This window comes from Prionailurus bengalensis, chromosome B2, assembly GCF_016509475.1.
Source record: "Prionailurus bengalensis isolate Pbe53 chromosome B2, Fcat_Pben_1.1_paternal_pri, whole genome shotgun sequence".
Lineage (NCBI taxonomy): Eukaryota > Metazoa > Chordata > Mammalia > Carnivora > Felidae > Prionailurus > Prionailurus bengalensis.
In genome coordinates, this window is record NC_057349.1 from 100,636,627 (window position 1) to 100,657,042 (window position 20,416).

General features: G+C 44.7%; 1 protein-coding gene across 8 annotated transcripts in view; it reads right to left on the bottom strand.

The window, feature by feature from the left end:
• The window catches only part of FYN (FYN proto-oncogene, Src family tyrosine kinase), a 215,232-nt gene that overhangs the window by 100,092 nt on the left and 94,724 nt on the right, over positions 1–20,416 (bottom strand). For 7 of the 8 annotated variants that reach the window (XM_043592132.1, XM_043592139.1, XM_043592130.1 and 4 more), the window contains one exon: positions 19,722–19,791. The gene's annotated coding sequence lies outside the window, so the exon portion shown is untranslated. Of the gene's footprint in view, positions 1–19,721; positions 19,792–19,865; positions 19,872–20,416 lie in introns of all 8 variants that reach the window. The other variant, XM_043592134.1, reaches the window with a different exon arrangement.

Sequence of the window (20,416 nt, forward strand, 5' to 3'; positions counted from 1 at the left end):
CTTCCTGCTCAGCACCTTTCCTCAGGTCTCCAGCTTGGCTTCCAAGCCTTCCACGTTAGGGCCCCCACACCTGTCCCACCAATCTCCCACTGCCGCGGCATGATCTCCACCCAGGATGGGACATATCTCCACACGACCGTCCGTGCAGTTCCCACATCTCATCCATGTGCCTGGCCCCATGCTGGTCTCACCCTCCAGAAGCCTTCATTTTAGCTCCTCAGGCTCACATTGGTCTCCCGGTCTCTTAGTTCCTTGGCTTATCCCCCACAATCACACTGAGTCACTGTTTGCTGTGCATGGCAGGGTCTCTACAGGGTTGGGGCCAAGTCTTGTATTGCTTTGAACCCCCACCCCCACCCCACTGCCTTCTCCCAGCTCCTAGCACAGGCCTGTGGCATGGCAGTCTCTTCCTTCCAGTCTGCCTGTTAGCCTGCTTCCTTCCCTCTTTCTGCTTGTCCCGTCCTGGAGAGCAGAGAATGGCACTTTCCCTGCTCATTCTTCTTAGTTTCTATCTATATGGCCTCCTCTGATGTCTTCAGCTCTCATTTAGCTGCACTAATGGATGACAAATCACAATCCACGAGGGTGCCTAGTCGGTCCTCTTGTCTTCTCACTCCCAGGCACCCACAGGTGCTGCACCTTGTGTGCCTGCTCCCACTGAGGACTATGCCTCCTTCAGTTCCTTCCTAGCTCTCCTCCTTGCTTTTCAGGGCTTTGGTAGGTTACATTATCCATTCATTTCTTCACCACCTAGTCATGGAGTGCCTTCTGTGCGCTGGGTACTGTTGCTTAAACTCACATTTAAAGGTCTGTTTCCCCAACTAGATTGGAAGCTCCCTGATGGCAGATGTTACCTGTTACAATTGTTTAAAGGTCCAGACAATCTGGCAGTATGCTGATAAAGTTTGGAACATATTAAACTGAAGCTAGAGAGAGGAAAGGAATGAAGCAGAGGCTACAGTTTCATTCTGTAACTCTCCCCTTTGTGGTTTGACTACAGAGATGGTGTAAAGACAAGGAGAAACTCCCACTCGAGCAGAGAGAGTAGAGCCTTCGTGTTTTTTCCGAGTTCAGACCAGACAAAAAGTGGGACAGTGATGTACGTGAAAGCACTCTTTAGATGGGACAATATGTCACAAATATGAAGCACCATCATCAGCGTGATACGCATTATCTATGCCTTATGTGGAAAGTTTGATTCCAAACAATAAGCAACCAAGTCATCCCATTTTGCAAGTTCCTGCAATGGGCAGCAAAATATAGCCTGAAAAGAAAGCTGATAGCCTCACAAAACCCAAACGAAAGATAAAATGAGCAAGAACAGCCACATACCCAGAGAGAGCAAACCCACACCGCTTGGAGCAAGAAATCCTCTAATTGCCTCCACACCCCTGCTCACTTCCATCTGCTTGCATTTAAGGAAGCCCAACCACAAGGCTCCCTGCAGCTGCAGAGAAGAAGGGAAAGGCATTCGGAGCGTGTGGATGGCTGCAGCAGGCAGGAGCCAACAGTAAGGACGGAAGGTCCCCAAGCAAGACTAAACAGCGAAGCGGACAACAGACTCGATGTTTGTCACGCAAAAGTGAGCAAACAACGTCTTCTGGTAGTGAGACCGCGTGAAATAATAATGGCACTCATTCCTGGGAGGAAGGCAGCAGTAACACGCGTGGGCAGGAATGCTGCAGTGGAGGACAGGATTCATCTGGACCAGGGAGTCGCAAGGGGCCTAAGCTGCAAGAGGTTTCCGGTGGGGAAGTAATCCCTGCTTAGTGTGCTGTAACTCAACTTTGACAAAACTCCCAGGTGGCAATCTTAGTTTTTAGCAATGCCAACCTTCTGACTTTGGTGTCATTTTGATCATTCCTCCCCTGCTGTCCCTACCTCAATCTCACCCATCCCAGTCCTCACTCTTTCTGGGCTATCCCCTGCTCAGGACTTTCCCCTCTGCCCCCACAATCTGAGGGAGCCCCCCAAGGAGCAGTTAGATAGTATAGTTGTTTTGTTTTTGTTTTTAAGTCACAGCAACTTGGAGAACAGGTGGTCCATTTTTAGATGCTGAGACTGAGGTTTACAGAGCCAGAGACAAGATGTGGTCGTCCCACCAGCTGGTGGCAGGGATATGAGTCCTCACGTCATACCTTACAACATACCACACACGAGAGAAAAAGGAAACCAGTGCTTAGTGACCCGGGGGCCTGACACCATGTGAGGTGGCTTCACATACGTGATCCGAGTTCAAGCCTTACATGGGTTGGGCTCAAAGAAGTTAAACACTTTTCCTCAAGTCTCACAGCCAGTAATGGCAGACGCTGGGGTCCACATCCAGTCTGATTACAAAGCCGTCTCTTCCTTCTAGCCTGGATTGCCTGAAACCGTTCAGGGTGAAGGAAGCTGATGGCGTAGTTAACTCAAGAGACGGGTACCTCTTGAAGGCTTTCAATTCTGCCCAGGGTATAGTGGAAGGAGAACAGTATAATGGTGTAAGCATCAGTGAGTCACATGGCTTGGACCAAGGCTCCATCAGAATTTTGGAAATCGGTGGGAAAAGTTGTTGCCAGAAACGTTTTGGTTTCCTGGCGTGACCATAGTGTTGCAGTCTGTGGCGACTAGAGGATTCTAGAGAGGTGGCTTTCCTTTCTCGAAACAGCTTCGTCGTCTAGAGCAGGGTAGAGCTAGGAGGGCAGAGCTTTCCCTGGACCAGGAGCACGGCCTCAAGAACTAAGGGCAGGCTGGGTAATAATGCCAATGGCAGCTAAGTTTGGGCCGCCGGGATACACGGAGCCCTCCGTGGAAGTGGGAGAGGGCCTGTTGGGCTGTAGTGTCAGCAACAAAATGCCCTCCGGGATCCCTTGGACAGAGTGTCTTTGCCTCCAACCATCATTCCCAACAGAATATAGCAGAGCAGACCAGGCCAGGTCGCCATCAGAGCAGGGCCTGTGTTACACAGTGGAGCGGTGTGGGTGGCTCGGTTTTTGATGTCTGCAAAAAAAAATTCGATCATGGCCTTCCACGAGGAGGAACAGCTTCAACATGCAGGTTGTATGCATGCAATATGTTCCTGTGGGTAAATGATGGAATCCCACCTACATGGCCAGAACTGGAAAAGAGAACTGTCCATCATCACGGCCAGCTCTCGCCTTCCACGAGCAGCAACAGCGAGGAGGCGTCCCGAGCTGTTGGCTCAAGGCACCACCGCTGTTTCTGCATCGGTTTTCTGAGGTCTCTCAGACCTCAGCAGTTGATGTTGATTAGGTACACCTCCAAGTAATTTCTATCCCTGGCTGGGTATGCCTAAGATTACAATTCCACCAACTCTCAAATCTGTCTCTTTGGAGCAGACATCAGTAGGATAGGTACGTGAAAATAACTTGTGTTCTGTCCACTGCTTGATGAGTTAGACAAAGTTTGCTTCTGTTGGAATTCCACTCTGCCAACATTTTATTGTGAAAAACTTCAAATACATAGCTCTAATAGTTTTATGTTGAATATCTATCTAGTTCTAACAATAACATTATATCGTATTTGCTTTATCATATAGCTATCCACCTACCGTACTGTAAAACCTTTTACCTACACATTTAATAATTTTACATCGAACATCTACCTAGCTTCTAACATTAACATTATACTATAGGGGCACTGAGTGGCTTGGTCGGTCAAGCGTCTGTCTTTGGCTCAGGTCATGATGTTGCAGTTTGTGAGTTCAAGCCCCATGTCGGGCTGGCTCTGTGCTGACAGCTCAGAGCTTGGAGCCTGCTTCAGATTCTGTGTCTCCCTCTTTCTCTCTGCCCCTCCCCCACTCTCTCTCGCTCTCAAAAGTAAATAAACATTAAAAAAATTTTTTTAAAAATTATATTTGTTTTATAATATAGTGATCCATCTACCCAAACTGTAAAACTTGTCTAGGCATTTTTTTGTGGTCTTGATTCTTCTAAGCTGCTGCTTGGGGGAAAGCATGATTTTCAGACACCTCTTGAGAGTGAGAATCCCTGCTTGAGCACTTACTAGTCGGGAGACTTTGCACAGGTGTTGGATTTCCTAGTGCTTCAGCTTCCATAGTTATAAAATGTGAGGAACAATGCCCAGGGGCCGTGAGGATTAAATGCAATATGGTCAGGGAAGCACCTGTGAGGACATGTAACCAATTTTTAATTCACGGGCAGTGCAGGCACTGGCTGGCTCTCTCACTCTCTTCTCTATGAAACAAAATTGCAGTAGTCAAAAAATAGTAACAATAATCCAATCCAGGTACCGATGAAACAAGAATGGCAGAATGTGGATAACTGTTGCAAGCTGGGTGAAGGATAACCCGGGGTCCATTATGCTCTACTGTTTACTTTCTACAGATTTGAAAATTTCCATAAAAGAATATTAAAAAAATGAATTCACCACTGGATTTTGTCAAGAAAAATAAAAGGAATCCTGTATTTGAAAAATTTCGTAAGAAACCTCGGAGGAAGTAACAAGATAAGAAATGATGACACGGGAGGGCCTGGGCCATCTCACTCTCACAGATGGGGAGGAAGCACGGGGTTTAGGTACTTTGTACATGCTCCCCAGTGACTTGGTTCACTACTGGGTGAGAACCTTTGTACTTGGCAGAAAAGTGTGAAACCACACTTTCCAGCATATTAACTGTGAGAATAAATACTTTGCATAATGCAAAGCTTGTGCCTCCAGCTAATTTGCAGGCAGAGGACAGCGTGCGGAGCCTCTGATTTAGCAGAATAAAAACTATTTGTAATGGAACAGCCTCCCTCTGTAAGTCAGGGCTGGGTCAGCAAAGGACTCCATTAGACTGGATTCTCCCACATCACTTATCAGTGGTCTGGACTAGTAGAGATAAAGGGTTCCTTAGCCACTTTCAGAACTGGAGAAACCTGGAGTAAAAAAACAAAAACTGTGGACAACGTTTAACTGAGAAGCGAAAAGAGAGGCTTCATTTCTTTCCTTTAAAACAAAAATGTCACCTTCCTGTTCCAGTCACCTGATTCCTTCCCTTCCCTGCTGCGGTTCATTCTCTCTCGTTCACCTCTGCTGGCAGTCAGGGGCAAGGAGGGGCCGCGATGGAGCGGCTCCGCTCAGCGAGATGGTGTGTGTCTCTTGAGGCCCTCACAGGGGCAGTAGAAGCAAGGTGTTTGAGGGGTGGGGCAGCTGTACTTCCACAGGGAAGTGACAAAGCCATGCTTTCTGCATGAGGGCCGCAAAGAAGAAAGCTAGTGACAGGGGGGACATGCACACAGGGGTGTGTGCACACGTGTGAGCACAGACACGCACACACACTCCTTCAGAGGATCTGGCAGTATGTGTATACCCGTGTGTTACTGCCTCGTGTCTCCCCCAAATTCACATGCTGAAGCCCTAAACCCCAGTGTGACTATATTTGTTGATAGGTCTTTTAAGGTCATTAAGGTTCAATGAGGCCACAGGATAGGGCGCTAGTCCCACAGGTCTGCTGTTCTTGTAAGAGGAAGTGATACTAGGGATGTGTCTGTGCAGAGAGGCCACAGGAGAACACGGTGAGAAGGCGGCTATTTGCAAACCTCTTTGCAGAAAGGAGAGGCTTAACCAGGAGAAGAGGCCTCTTTGGGCACCTGTGCGGAGAGAGACCCAGTGTTGGACAAAGAGGTGAATTTTCCAGCCTGAGAGACTGGGAAGAAGTGGTATTTAAGACAGGCCTTGCCGCAGACCCTAAGAGATGGGAGGAAGGCATTCTAGCGCAGGAGAGTGAGTCCCTGAGGCCCAGTTGAGGGCACAGAGGTGATCTGGTTTTGCTGTGGGATGAATATGAAGTGTAGGTCGGACAGACGGATCGTGAAAGGCCTTGAGTACGTTCACCACGTTTAGGCCTTTCTCAGAGGCTAATGGGAGCCTGCAAAGTTGTAAACAGAGGATGACAAGACTGATACATATGCTAACAAGGGCAAAGTCAGGAGACCTCACATGGAATAAGCATTTGGTAGTGCCAGGCATCATGTTAGCACCACATCTTATCTCCCGTAATTCTCAACTACCACTTGGGAAACTAGGATGGTGAGTTCAAGAGGTGGAGTCACTTGTCCAAGACCCCACAGCTGGTTTCCAGCAGGGAGCTCCGATTTCAGTCATAGGCCCAGCACCAAAGCGAATGCCCTGCCCATCCTGCCACTTAAAAGCTTAAATCCGGTTCTCACAACTTCGCCTACTTTCCTTGCAACCAGAATGGCTATTTAATGGAACAGAGACTGGAATGCACATTTTGTTTAGGCTTAGGAAGCGGGCAGAACAGCAGCAAAAACTTCCAATGCACAGGGCATGTCTAGAAATATTATTCAGCCTTCCAAAAGAAGCAATATGTGGGCCGGTTCTCGTCCTTCCTGTCACAACACAAAGTTACAAGTTTTCCTGTTACAGTTCAGGACTGTATCAAAGTAACCAATAATGGTAATTTGCATGTAAGCTGCAAAAATGCGTAGGGAGAGCAGTTGCCCTGGGCGCGCTGACACCCAGCGCTGACTATATATTTTTCGGGGCAGTGTCGACAGCTACTCTCAAATATTCTTTGCCCCCCCCCACTCCTGAAAGAGCATCCAATATCCAGGGGAACACAGTGCTGTGTTCTGGGTCCACTGGAAGGACAGACTTAGTGAGGGATGCCATGATCATTTCTCTTGGCTCCGTTGCTTATCCACAACCTCAGATATATTTAAGAATGAAAAAAAGAGTAAAAAACTGGGTTAGAAACAAGAGTTAATGTTCCCGAAATACAAAAATCAAATCATACCGTGACATGTACCAGCAGGAAGCACTTAAATATTCTTAAATGCACTCTCCTCCAAGGGCAAACATTTTTAGTATTTAGGAAGCAGTACTTACAGAGGTAACTTGGGTGCTATTTTGAAAATTACACACTACTATTATTATCCTAAGATATAGTTGTGCATGTATAACAGTTTGTCAGGGGAAAGGCAAACTACTGAGAGCATCAATTCAATTCAGCACACCTACCGTGCTGGATGTCTTACTGTGTCAGGCAGTGTAACTAGATAGATCAGGATAAATGAACTGAATAGTATCAGAGGTTGGTCAAATCACTCTAAAAACAACTGATGTCATAATGACCTTTTTTTTTTTTTTAACTTTAGAACCAAATTTTGAGAGCCATTCCTTTGAAAAACAGGCATAATATTTTCCACTTCCTTGCCTAATCATGCCCCAGGACTCATGTTCAGTGGCTTCTCTGTGAAATTTTCCTAACACTGCCTACCCCATTCCATCTTCAAGAAGACAGTGGGGTAGAACTGGGAATGTGTGTGTGTATCCGCATGTATGTGTGCGTGAGCACATGTGTGTGTTTGTTGGAGGGTCTTCCTTTCCTTTTTTGCTCCACAGATATACAATACTCATATTACACTTTCCACATTGCATCCCAGTTGTTGGATCCTGGTCTCACCCATAAAACAAAACCCTCAGGGTCATGTACTGTGTCTCAATGTACCTCTGTTTTCCCAAGATAGGAACAATGCCTAGCACTGCTCCTTAAATGTTTTCTGAATGAATGAACGAATGTTTTGACTATGAGCTTTATCGCAGACTCCAGAGTGTTTGATAGTCAAAATATTCTCCATGGTGGGTGTCAAAAATTTCAATGCATGCATATAAATACACTTCAGGATAATAAGTTTGTTAAAGTATAACTTACATCTAGTAAAGCTGACCTTGAGTTTTGACAAATGGACACAATTGAGCAAGAGTAGGTGGTTCTTATGTACTTGCTTGGATCCTGTCCTCAGGACTGTGAGGCTTGGGTGCCAGGGTTTTTAACAAACTCCTCTGGTGATTCAGAGAAGAATCCTGGAGTCGATGATGCTGTGCCACTAAATTCTAGATTTCCTTGCCCTTCCTCAGCCCCATCCATCACTCTCAGTCAACTATTAATATTGAAGATGAAACCAAGACGTTTCTACTCAGCATAACACTGGAAGCAAAACCTAGGTAACTCAGCCACTTGGCTGGAGTCAACTATAATTTCTGGTTGCTTAGCAGAAATACAGCTACTAAATGATATTTTTAAATGAACATGAGATATCCACCTAAAAAAAATGCCTTTGAATCAGAGTGAATAAAAGGACTCTAATTTAATAAATGAGAGACTAATCCAGAATTACTGTAGGGAAGGGATTGGGGTGAGAGAAGAAGTCTGCCCTGACAACACATTGTTTTGATTCCAAATGCAACCTTCCACCTAAGTTCAAGGGGCTTTGTGAATGAGAGAGACTGACACAAGGTCAAAACTTAAGGAAGGCAGTGCTGAAGGAAAATAGAGGAAATTCATTTCATCCTTCCAATACTGGAGGAGGCCACAGGACAAGAGGGGGAAAAAAAAAGGTATTATTTTCTCTAGCCTTTATATAACTGAGAATGTTGGAAGATATGGAACCTGGCCTCTAATTAAGAATATGGGAGATACCTGGGTGGCTCAGTCGGTTAAGCATCTGACTTCAGCTCAGGTCGTGATCTCGAGATTTGTGGGTTCGAGCCCTGCATCAAGTTCTGGGCTGTCAGCCTCTAAGTGCAGAGCCTGCTTCGGATCCTCTGTCCCCCTCTCTCTGCCCCTCCCCCACTTGCACTCTGCCAAAAATAAATTAAAAAAAAAAAGAGTATGGGAGAAACTTTTCCTGATTCAAATTTCCATTTTTATAAATTAGGGTTTCTATTTGGGTGAAGTCCATCATAACAAACACCAGGAGCCCGCCACCATTCTTCTGTCATTCCCCCCCACCCCCCACTCATGATTATATTATAATTGAATACTTCAAGTAATAGGGTCAATGGCCAGAGACTTGACATTTAGTGGAAATGGAATCTGACCTTTACTAATGTTTCATTGTGAACAGTGTTCTTGGTTTCATTGTGAATAATGCTTAAGATGGGAGTGATGTATTGACTAGTATTTGACTAGTTAAAAAAAAAAAAGAAACCATCATGAATCAAAACAGAGACATACTTGGTATAAACACAGCTAAAAATTGTATACTATGCATACTTGTTCTGCTGAGGTCCTGGGACACTACTGGCCTGCATGTGTTTTAAGAATTCATTGATTAGAATAGATTTTTCTGAAAGGGTGAATTAAAAAAAAAAAAAATCACCCTGGTTCTGCAAAATGCCACTGAGTTACCCCTAAGAGAAAGGAAATCATGGAAACTGCGGTGGAGACATTTGGAAGTATGCTTCACACTATCATTTACAAGGCAGGGTATGTCGGTCTCACCAGCTGCCAGGACTGGTGGAAAAGTGCTGAGCTAGGGGTTAGGACCAAACCAAGCGTCTCCCTGTAATTAGAGTTAGTTGGGGAAAATGTGGCACACAGAAGACAGAAACATGTGGCCTCAGACTGGGGCGGAGGTGGGGGAGGACAAGAAAGCTGATTAAGTTTCTCTCTCAAGAGATTTCAATTAAAGAATCTAGTTGGGTGTGGCCCTGGACCGCTCTGCTGCCCGTACTTGTAGCTGTGAGCCACATGGAACACTTGAAATATGGCTTCTCTAACTTGAGATGAGCTGTTGAGTATAAAATACACGCTGAGATTTCAAAGATTGAGTACCGAAATGTTCCAACAATTTTTAATATTGATTGCATGAGGATATAACAGTTTAGATACATAGTAGGTTACAGTATATTGTTAAAACTAATTTCACCTATTTCTTTGTACTTTCATTTAACATGGCTACTAGGAAATTTTACATTATGCATGCTCCTTGCCTTCTATTTCTATTGGACGGCACTGATTTGGACCCTCATTTCTTCACTTGTTAAATGTTACTGGGAGTGGAAACCTGGATCGTGGAGGTTAGCATGGGAAGAAAAACATTGTGGACAATGAGTGACAGTGTCAGGGCGGAACAGTATGGTTATTACTTGCTGACTGAAAACGTTAACTTCAGGAAGCGTGAGGAGGAATCACAAGAGACCCAAGCTAATTAGGTCTGACCTGGGTCCCGTTCAACCTGCCTGTGCCTCAGGTTGCTAACCTGTAAAATGGGAGGGCAGGACTAAATTCCTACTGGCTGAAGTAAGACCAGAGAGGGCCTCTACCTGCAATTGTTTCCCGTTGCTTCAAGTTCAAGGATAATTTCTGCTAAAAAGAATTAGAAGTAACCTAATTGGTCTGTATCCTTGGCCAACACTGTGACGCCAACACTGTGGCCCATTCTGAGAAGCACTGCTATTTATCTGCGACCGTTCTTCTCCTGGGAACAAACTCACAGTTTCTTCTGTGACTCATTAAAACAGTTAAATATACACAAAGAACAAGGAGTGCAAGGTGGGGAAAACAGACTTCATCTCCCTGATAAGGGCTCAGACAACAACTTGAAAAAGAGAAGTCCTAGAGATGATATTCAGAGGGAAATGTATTTGTTTTCTTTCTTTTTTTTTTTTTTTTTAAGTTTATTTGTCCATTTATTGACAGATAGAGAGAGACAGAGAGGTAAAGAGAGCCTCCCAAGCAGGCTCCATGCTGTCAGCACGGAGCCTGATGTGGATGTGGGACTTAAACTCATGAACCATGAAATCGTGACCTGAGCTGAAATCAAGAGTCAGACACTTAACTGACTGAGCCACCCAGGCGTCCCATATTTGCTTTCTTCCCAAGCTACAGATGAAATATCTACTATTGTGCTCTTAACCTACTAATTAAGAAATACAAGGTTTTATAATATATCAGTTAACGACTTTCCTCCATAAAACCCAACCTTCCCCCCTCTTCAAAAATCAATCACCCCTCAAATCAGATTTCAAGAACATTAATTTCTGTTTAAAAGAGATGTTAAAAACAAGCAAGCAAAGCATTCCATTTCTAAACCAAGCCTTGGCTGATGTGCGGGGGCCTCGGCTGGCTGCGGCCCAGGTGCTGGAAGCTGGTGATTCTGCGGACGAGCGTCAGAGTATATAAATCAGTTACCCACACGGAAAAGTTGGGATGGTTAAAATACAGACTGAGATTTCTGATAGTACGGGCCCACATCTGTCTGAGCCCCAGTAGCACCTGCAGCTTTTAGGTATATGTGGCTTGTGTTTCTCCAGCTGCACAGCCCTGTCCTGGCTGACTTTTCCTTGTTCACAGACTTACCCAGTCAGGTAGGCACTAGTCTAAGGCAAGCACTGTAGGTGGGAGACAGTGCCAGAGGTCAGGGATCAGAGGGAACATGGCAGAGTGGAAAACCTTGGCTCGAAGCCTGACAGATCTGGCTAGGTATCAGCTCCACCATAGGAGCTGGGTGACCCTCAGCAAGTCCCTTTGCTTGCCAGTCTGAACTGTTGCGTGTGGGGGAAAGTGAAATAAATTCTACAGTTAAGGAGCCTATGCGGTACCCTGGCAGGCAGTAGTAAACGGCTCTGTAAAGTTACTCCTTCTTATCCTAAAGGCAAAGAAATGTGTTCAGCATAATCTATTATCACAGCAAAATCTGGCTGACTGCCAGGGCACTGGCTAAAAAAAAATCATCATTGTAAAAATATGAAGGTCATTCACTATAAAGAACTGAGGAAGAGAAAGCAAAGGGTAAAAAATATCACCGTCCCAATGTAATAACGGGTACAGGTGAGGATTATCCATTGATACTCAAGGCACTGGGCAAAAGGTAGGTGGGTGACAGGATGTTCACAAAGGATCCATGCACCAGCCCACAGATGCCTTACTGACCCAAGGTGTATGTGAACATAGGGGAGGTCTGGTTACCACCGTATTCAAGAGATCAAGCAGATCACTCTGGATGGTGGGACACGCTGATACCATGGACCTCCTGCTGTGATAGAATATCAAGCATCTATCACTATGTGTGAGGTATTTTTGCCAAAAAATGTTTCACCTGCATCTAATCCCAAGCCTCTAGATCTAACTATTTTCAGGAAGAGAGAAAGGGCAAGTTGAACAACACCATGAAGAAACAAGCAAGGCCAAAATACAGGACATTCTACACTACATGTAGCCTGGACAACTGGGGAGGTCTTAATATGAAGTGGATATTAGCTAATATCATGGACTTATTGTGAATATCTTAGCTATAACAGTATTGTGATTATGTGGAAGAATTTGTATTCTTAGGAGATACGTAATGAAATATTTAGAGGTAAAGTGTTAAGATGTTTGCAATTTTCTTTTTTTTTCATAATTTTTTTTAATGTTTATTTATTTTTGAGACAGAGAGAGACAGAGCATGAACGGGGGAGGGTCAGAGAGAGGGAGACACAGAATCCGAAACAGGCTTCAGGCTCTGAGCTGTCAGCACGGAGCCCAACGCGGGGCTCGAACTCACGGACCGCGAGATCATGACCTGAGCCGAAGTCGGCCGCTTAACCGACTGAGCCACCCAGGCGCCCCGATGTTTGCAATTTTCAAATGGTGCAGAAAAAATTTATGTAATATATGCTATATATGTTATATATAATACATATAAATGTAAATATGTTTAAATTGGAAGAAGGAACAAAGAAAGCAAATGTGGTGAATTCAGAACAATTGGTGAATCCAGGTAAAGGACACATAGGTGTCGGTTTTACCATTCTCCCAAAGAGGCGGCTCTGAAGTTTTTCAGAATAAAAAATTGGGAAAGAAACTGGAAGAGAGAGAGAAGCAAAATATAATAGAGAAGAAAAAAAATCACATGTCACTACCTCCTCTTTTCTTAATCCCCTCGACATTTATATTCAGGTCAGCTTCACTGTGTCTCTTCATTCAATACGGTTATAGTTTTACCACTTTAATAAATTTCACGTGTGCTCATTCAGACTGATGGAGCTACTGTCTTGGCTGTTTTTTTGGCTGACATCAAAACCAAACTTTAAACAAGGCTCCAATACCAGGCTCTGGAAGTGCAGCAAGTAGGTATGAAGCCTAAGATATCATATCAAAAACTCCTGAAATTGACACCTAATTCCCTATCCAGACGGCTTTTAGGCCAGGAAGACTGGATCAAAGGTGGAACATCCTCTTAGGCTTTGATCTTTCTTCAAAGATGGCACTCTCTCGAGGCGCCTGGGCGGCTCAGTTGGTTAAGCGTCCGAGTCTTGATTTCGGCTCAGGTCATGAACTCATGGTTTGTGAGTTCGAGCCCCACATCAGGCTCTGTGCTGACAGTGTGAGCCTGCTTGGGATTCTGTCTCTCCCTCTCTTTCTACCTCTCCCCCGCTTGTGCTCTCTCTCTCTCTCAAAATAAACAAACTTCTTAAAAAAAATAATATGGCACTCTCTCCACCTGCATTGGGCATTGACAGAGGAATGACAGGTACAAGGTAAGTGGTCAACCCAGCCACAGAGGTCTCAGACACCACATATGGCACGCTGTGCCTATGTTCAGGCGCATAGAGCAGCAAGGGCACAACCCAAAGAACCGTCTCTCAGAATTCAAACTTTAATGCAGTGAGAGCTCCCAGTGATGTGGGAATTAATTCTGTGATGCCTTTAAGATGGAGAGGGCCATAAAGGGTCTGGATTCAAACAGCGTAGATACAAGCTCAGTTCTACTGCACAAGTTAGCCGCACAACTTCAGAGCAGTTCTTTGTGGGGGTGCAACAAACACTGTGCCGGGGACAGCTCTTCACTGGGCAGAACTGTCTTAGGCACCGTAGGACATTTGCCAACCACCCGACCCCCACATCACCACATGCCAACAGTGCCTCCAGTCTTTGAGAGGGGGACAACAAAGACTCCCAAATGCCTCCTGCCTCAGTCATGGGCTAAATTTTCTGAGTCGCAGATTTTATCTGGGGATAATACCTGTTCTACCACCTAAGGAGGGATTTGGGAGGACCAAATATGCCACAGCTCCTTATAAACCTAAATTATCTCTACAAACGATACCACGGACAGCCTTGCCAGTCAGAGGCAGGTCTACAGAGTGGGTCCTAATACCTGTATCCCACATGGGATCTATTGCACAGGGTGAGCTGTCCAGTCACGTACTAGAATATGCAACAGCTACTCATTCTGAGAATGTCTCCCCTCCTTGAGTGGGAGATTCTGGTTTTAAGCATTGCCGCAGACCAACCCCACACTGCAGTGTAAGTTTTAGAGGGAGGGCTGTTGGCGGATTTATGCGCCGCTGGAGCAGACAAGAAGGATGGCGGTCTCATAGTAGCTTCAAAGAATCTGCCTTAGGATGGCACCCAAACTAAACTGGAACGAGGACACTTCTCTTAGTGAGCAAGAAATAGCTTCCAGGGTCAAGAGAACAAGGTAGCAGGATATGGTGCTCTACCCTCCCATGCACAGCAGAGCAAGGAGCAGCATGCGCTGGTCTGACCTTCAAAATGCCTGATCTGTTCTTTGCATCTTTCAGCCATGCTTATGGGAGGGAATCTTTTTTTTTTTTTTTTTTCATTTTTTTTTTTCAACATTTATTTATTTTTGGGACAGAGAGAGACAGAGCATGAATGGGGGAGGGACAGAGAGAGAGGGAGACACAGAATCGGAAACAGGCTCCAGGCTCTGAGCCATCAGCCCAGAGCCTGACGCGGGGCTCGAACTCACAGGCCGCGAGATCGTGACCTGGCTGAAGTCGGACGCTTAACCGACTGCGCCACCCAGGCGCCCCTATGGGAGGGAATCTTAGAGGCTGGGCAGGGCTTTCTATCAGTGTGCACAACAGTCACTTGGAGAGTGATATGAAGAAAGCACCTGCCACAGGGGTTCAGATTCTGTCCATCTAGAGTGGGCCCAGGCACCTGTACTCGTAAATAGTCTCTCTGGGTGATTCAGATGCAGGCCACAGACTGCCTCTGGGAAAACAGGGACACCTCTCCAGAGATTTCTACAGTTAGGAGGCTTTGCCTTCAACTCTCCCCCATGGAGCATTCTGGCTCTCATTTTATTGCCTTCATGACTTAGAATTTAGGTAAAAGTGATTCTCTGCCCTCAGATGTGGTTATTTTGGGGGGCTAAAAAACTGTTCTTCCTCTACCTCTGTTCCTCCTCCCCACCCACCTACCATACACATTGTGTAAAGGAAAAGCTGATTTTATTTTGTTGATCTAATCTCTCCTTTATCATTCACTTTCAAATGAGGACTAGGAAACACTGACTGGGCAGAAAGTTCCGACCCTTCCTTTAAGGAAGGCCAAAGGCCTCAGGTATTAATGGGGAAGTGAAGGAGGTCACCAAAGGCAGAGTTGGGAAAAGGCACAAGTCCTTTTTTTTAATATACTTTTTTTTTTTTTTTTTTTAGAAAGAGAGTGAGAGAAGAGTGGGGGAGAGGGGCAGAGGGAGAAAGAGAGAGAACTCAAGCAAGCTCCACGGTCAGCACAGAGCCTGACATGGGGCGGCCCTGGGATCCTGACCTAAGCCCGAATCAAGAGTTGGGCGCTCAACTGACTGAGCCACCCAGGTGCCCCAAGGCACAAGTCTTGAAGAGCAAAGTACAAGTGGGTACCGACTCCAGCTCATTAGCTGTGGTAAAGGGCACTGAAGTGGCCTCCAAAAATTACCCGGGAGTTGGAGAGGCAGTGTTGGCAAATAAGAAGCTACACATGTGTAGCTTTTCCATAGTTTCTTACATTAAAATATTTAGCACTGACATGGTTTTAGTCTCACCTGACACTGCTTACTATTTAGCTTTGGTACATTCCTCCAAATTCTATTCATCTTAAAAAAAACAGCAGACTGATGAAAATGCAAAATCTCTGGGCTTGGCCATCTGAAATGAGATCTTTTACCCTTGTCTTCTCCAACGTTCCAGAATGCATTTTTTTGCAAAGGGAAAGATTATCAGAAAAGGAAAAATGCAGAGTAGTAAAGTCGAAAGAATATTATACTGAAGGTTTTGGTGAGAAAATATTTATGTCCACCAGCACACGTCACACCCTTTCTGGGAAGATATTACTAGCCTTGAAGCTGGGTTCGTAGATCCCAAAATATACCTCACAAAAAGCACAGTTACCCTCCCAAAATAAGCCCTATAATTAAAGTCCTTTCAAGTGGATCGTCCTATATCACAACTTGACATACGTTGCTTTAATCTCCCTGCTTTAGCAAGTGTAGCCATCTTGGGCTACAAAAGCTCTCAATAACTTACACTTAAACCAGACTGTGGTGTCACTAGGAAATTGATGCAAATAAACAGCCCTGTGTACCAAAATACCCAATCTCAATCATCTGTAATGAGATCTCTCTCCTCCCTAAGCACATTTTCATCACACCAGAATCGCTGCCCTTGATTTAAAAGGAAGGACTAGCCCAGATTGAAATACCATTACATCTCAAAGGCTATCTAGAGACAGGCACTTGTGAAGAAGCTGGGGCCGAAATTAAAATATGAGACAACCTCTTTTGTGTGAATGTGAGGATCATGTTGTGTGAGTCTCATTTTCAGTTTACAGTCATCAGTATAAGCCTTCAGATGCCCATCTGTCTTGCTGAAGTCACATCTTGCTTGGAGTCAGGGGCAATGTAAGAGAGAGTCTCTTACGAGACCTTTCAGCCCTATGATTCTCTGACCAAACCTCTCTACGTTTTCTGGTTCTATATTGACCTCTAACTAAATGCCAAAATATCAAAGATTTTATACCTTCAAAATAATAAGTACTTTGGGTATTAAATTTTAAAAATTCCTTCTATATCAGGTTTCTCAGTCTCAGCAGTTTTGACACCTTGGGCCCGATCATTCTGCATGAGGGGGTTGCTGTCCTGTGCACTACAGGATAGTTAGTAGGGAGCAGAATCCATGGCCTCCACCCACGCGATGCCCATAGCACACAACTCCCCACCCCCTGCTGCGACAACCAAAAATGTCTTCAGACATTGACTAGTGTCCTTTGGGAGAACAAAATTAATCTGGGTTGAGAACCACTGCTCTCTGTTTATATATTTACATATCTCCCCCAGGTATGGCTGGGTGGGCAGGGGAGGGTGGTGGGGAGTCTAGATTTTTCAAGGCACTCACAAGTTTTAATTTTAAGAATTTCAAACTTCCTATGACTCATAATGAAGAGTCAGGACATGTGATACAGTGCTACCTTGAAAGATTTATAAAGAACACTACTGCTGTCTTAAACAAAGGGTGGTGAGGCTTGCCCTCATTTCGGTCAAGACGTGTAAGAAGACGGATTTGCCGTCACCCTATCTCTTGGATGGCTCTTCTCCCTACTTTTAACAGTTCCATTCTTCGAAGACTACTGTTAACAAATCCTTCATGTTCCATTACCAGGCACTCAGTACTGACTGCAAAAGAAGAACACTGGGGTTGGTGTCTCCTCACATCGTCTATAGATGCAATGGCCCACGGTACCGCTGGTGGACCAACCACCTCAGGGGCAGGGTTCCCAGCGCTGGGCCACGTATCCAGGAGGGGTATGGTAAAGCAGATGCTTCCTCAAGGAGAGGCAGGGTGGGAGGGAGAGGGAAATAATATCAGGAGACAAACAGTACAAGAATGGAACACGGTAAGTTCAGCCCAGAGAGGGGAAGATGAATGATGGAGAGTGTCTCCAAATACCAGAAGGGCTGGTGTGTGACAGAGTGGAAAGACAGGTCTCTACTTAGAAAGTGACTAAGAGCACTAAGAGGCGGCTCAATAATATTTATCACAGGCCTGCCATTGTGCCAGGCACTGTCTGGGCACTGAGACCAGAGGAAGGAAAAAGACCAAGGTCCTGCTTCATGGAGCATATGTCATAATTCACTGTAAAGACTAGAATGCTTTCCTTCCCTCCCTGCTTCCCTTCTTTCTTTTTAACAATTTGAGCTAAACACCCAGGTATTTGCTCATTTTTTTTCCCCCATTGTAAAACTACGGTTTAATTAACATAGAGCAAAATTCACCCTTTTATTGTAGAGTTCTATGAATTTGCAGGAAATATACAGTTGTATCAATATCACCACAGATGGGGGCACCTGGGTGGCTCAGTCGGCTGAGCATCTGATGTCCGCTCAGGTCACGATCTCGCGGTTTGCGAGTTTAAGCCCCATATTGGGATCGCTGCTGTCAGCACAGAGCCTGCTTCAGATCCTCTGTCCTTCTCTCTCTGCCCCTCCCCTGCTTGCCCTCTCTCTCAAAAAATTAAACAAACAAACAAACAAAAAATATTGCCACAGATAAAGATCCAGAACAATTTCATTACCCTCTAAAATTTTCCTGTTTCCCTTAACTTTTTTTCTTAATTGGCGCAAGCTACTCTTCACGTAGCAAGCTCCCTACCCCTGAGAGAATTTGGACTGCCCTTTGTCACGGGTTCTGTAGAAGAGATTTGATTTTGGCTCGAGGGAGAATGGGCTGGACAACCCCTGAAGCTGTGTCCATCTCTCCAATTCTATGAAACAAAGGGGTCCACTTAGGGACACCTAATCTTAAACACCAGCCCATCTGCAGTGACACAGTTGATTCTCTCCCACCACAGGAAAAGTCCCATCCCAATGCCAAATTCTTGTAGTTAAAGCTCAAAAATTTAGTCTGATAACTGGATCTCCAGGAGGAGTACATAATAAGCACAGACAAGAAAGTAAATAAATAAAAATAAAGCTTTGGAAATGAATGCCTAAATATGGTACCCAAGACCCAAACCACGGGGACCATCTATTCCCGACCCGTCTTTTCCTTCTCATTATTTTGGTTCGTAGTAACAATGACTCCAAAACTGAATGGAACTCAAACGAACTCCAAACTCTAACTGCACTTGGCTCCAAAGGTAACAGGAAGGTAAGTTAAATTAGTCAAGCACATCTAAGAATGGGTAGGCAGAGGTGGAGAAGACAGCAAATGTCTTGGGGTTCCCACAAGGTGTTACAGAGTGGACTCTGGAGGACGGACCGTGGTGACCAGCTGTGACATCTCTTGTGACAGCAAATGTGGTGTGACCAACCCATCCCCAGTGGCCCTCCTGCTGGGAGATATGTACACCTTTTGGTGGTCTGACTTCAGTGGCAAATGTCTAGTTTCCAAACGACGCTGTCCTGTTATCAAGAATAACTGCTTTATTTAACACCTACTATGCCCCAGCACTACCTAGCTCATTTTATTCTCATGACAACCTTATGACGGAGGTAACATTACAAGCCTCATTTTACAGATGAGGAAACTGAGGCTCAGGGAGGGTATGTAACAGCCAGTTAGTGTAGAACTTAAACTTCAACCCGGGTCTCCTGATCTCGAAGACTGTTCTTTTTACTACTGCTAGCAAGGTCTTCTGGGTGGTTGCTGAATTTAATGTTCTTGGCCTCTCCGGCCACTGAAATGCTGGGACTGGCTCCCAGACGTGCTGAGTTCTTGCTTCCCTTCGACTTTCCATTTCCCAAGCAGCTAACTGACTATTTCTTGTTTCAACAGATAGGCCATAAGGATCTCTCCGCAGCGGAGAATCTTTGTTGCTGTTGTTATTCTATTAGTCTGCAGTTTATTACTCTTATAGTCCATGTTAGACTATACTCATATAGTCTAGGTTACCTAGACTACAAGCTCAACTGTCAAGGGTATTCTTTATCCCGTATTCAGAAACTTTCCTAAATCTAGACTTCTTATTAAATCTTAGAAAACTCCATATTTCTAATATTACTTAATTACATATCAGTAACAACAAGAAAAAAGTCATACTGTTAGAAAGTACCAACTGAATGTTACATCTAATGATAAAATCCCATTTTGTCTAAATTTAGTGCAGATGTAAAAGATGCACAAAACAAGGCATTGGCTTCCCTTTTGGGCACCATTTTACAACAAAAGATATTAGAAGTAAATGCAGCAACACTTACCAAAATTTCCCCCGACTATCACAAACTTCATACACACCACATGTCTTCTAATACAGCTGCTGGACCAGTCCTGAAAGACAAACCACAACAAAAGGAAAAATGCATCGCTAAACAGAAGTAATTTACCCTTCTGGAAACCACAACATTTTCCTTGTTTGGGGCACTCATCAATGTACCAAACTCTTACTGCCAGATTCCTTTTTGTTTTTCACAGGAAGATGAAACCAATTTACAAATTAACTCAGCACCCACTAATAACAAATAAATTAAAATCGGGACAGTGAAATAAACCAGAAACTGTGCTCATACTTTGTTTGAATTTTTAGCCCTTACTTAAAATAATTGAAGACAGGGGCGCCTGGATGGCTCAGTCAGTTAAACATTCGACTTCGGCTCAGGTCATGGTCTTGCCGTCTGTGAGTTCAAGCCCTGCGTCAGGCTCTGTGCTGACAGCTCAGAGCCTGGAGCCTGCTTTGGATTCTGCGTCTCCTTCCTTCCCTGCCCCTCCCCCACTCTTGCTGTGTCTCTCAAAATAAACAAATAAATAAATAAAAATTAAAAAATGTAAAAAATAAAATAAAATAATTGAAGACTAAAGAACTATGCAAAAAGACCTAAAATTGAAGTCATAAAAAGTTTCTCCCTCAAACCAATTCCTCTTCCCTGTTTCTTTTAATAATATACTCTCTTCTCCC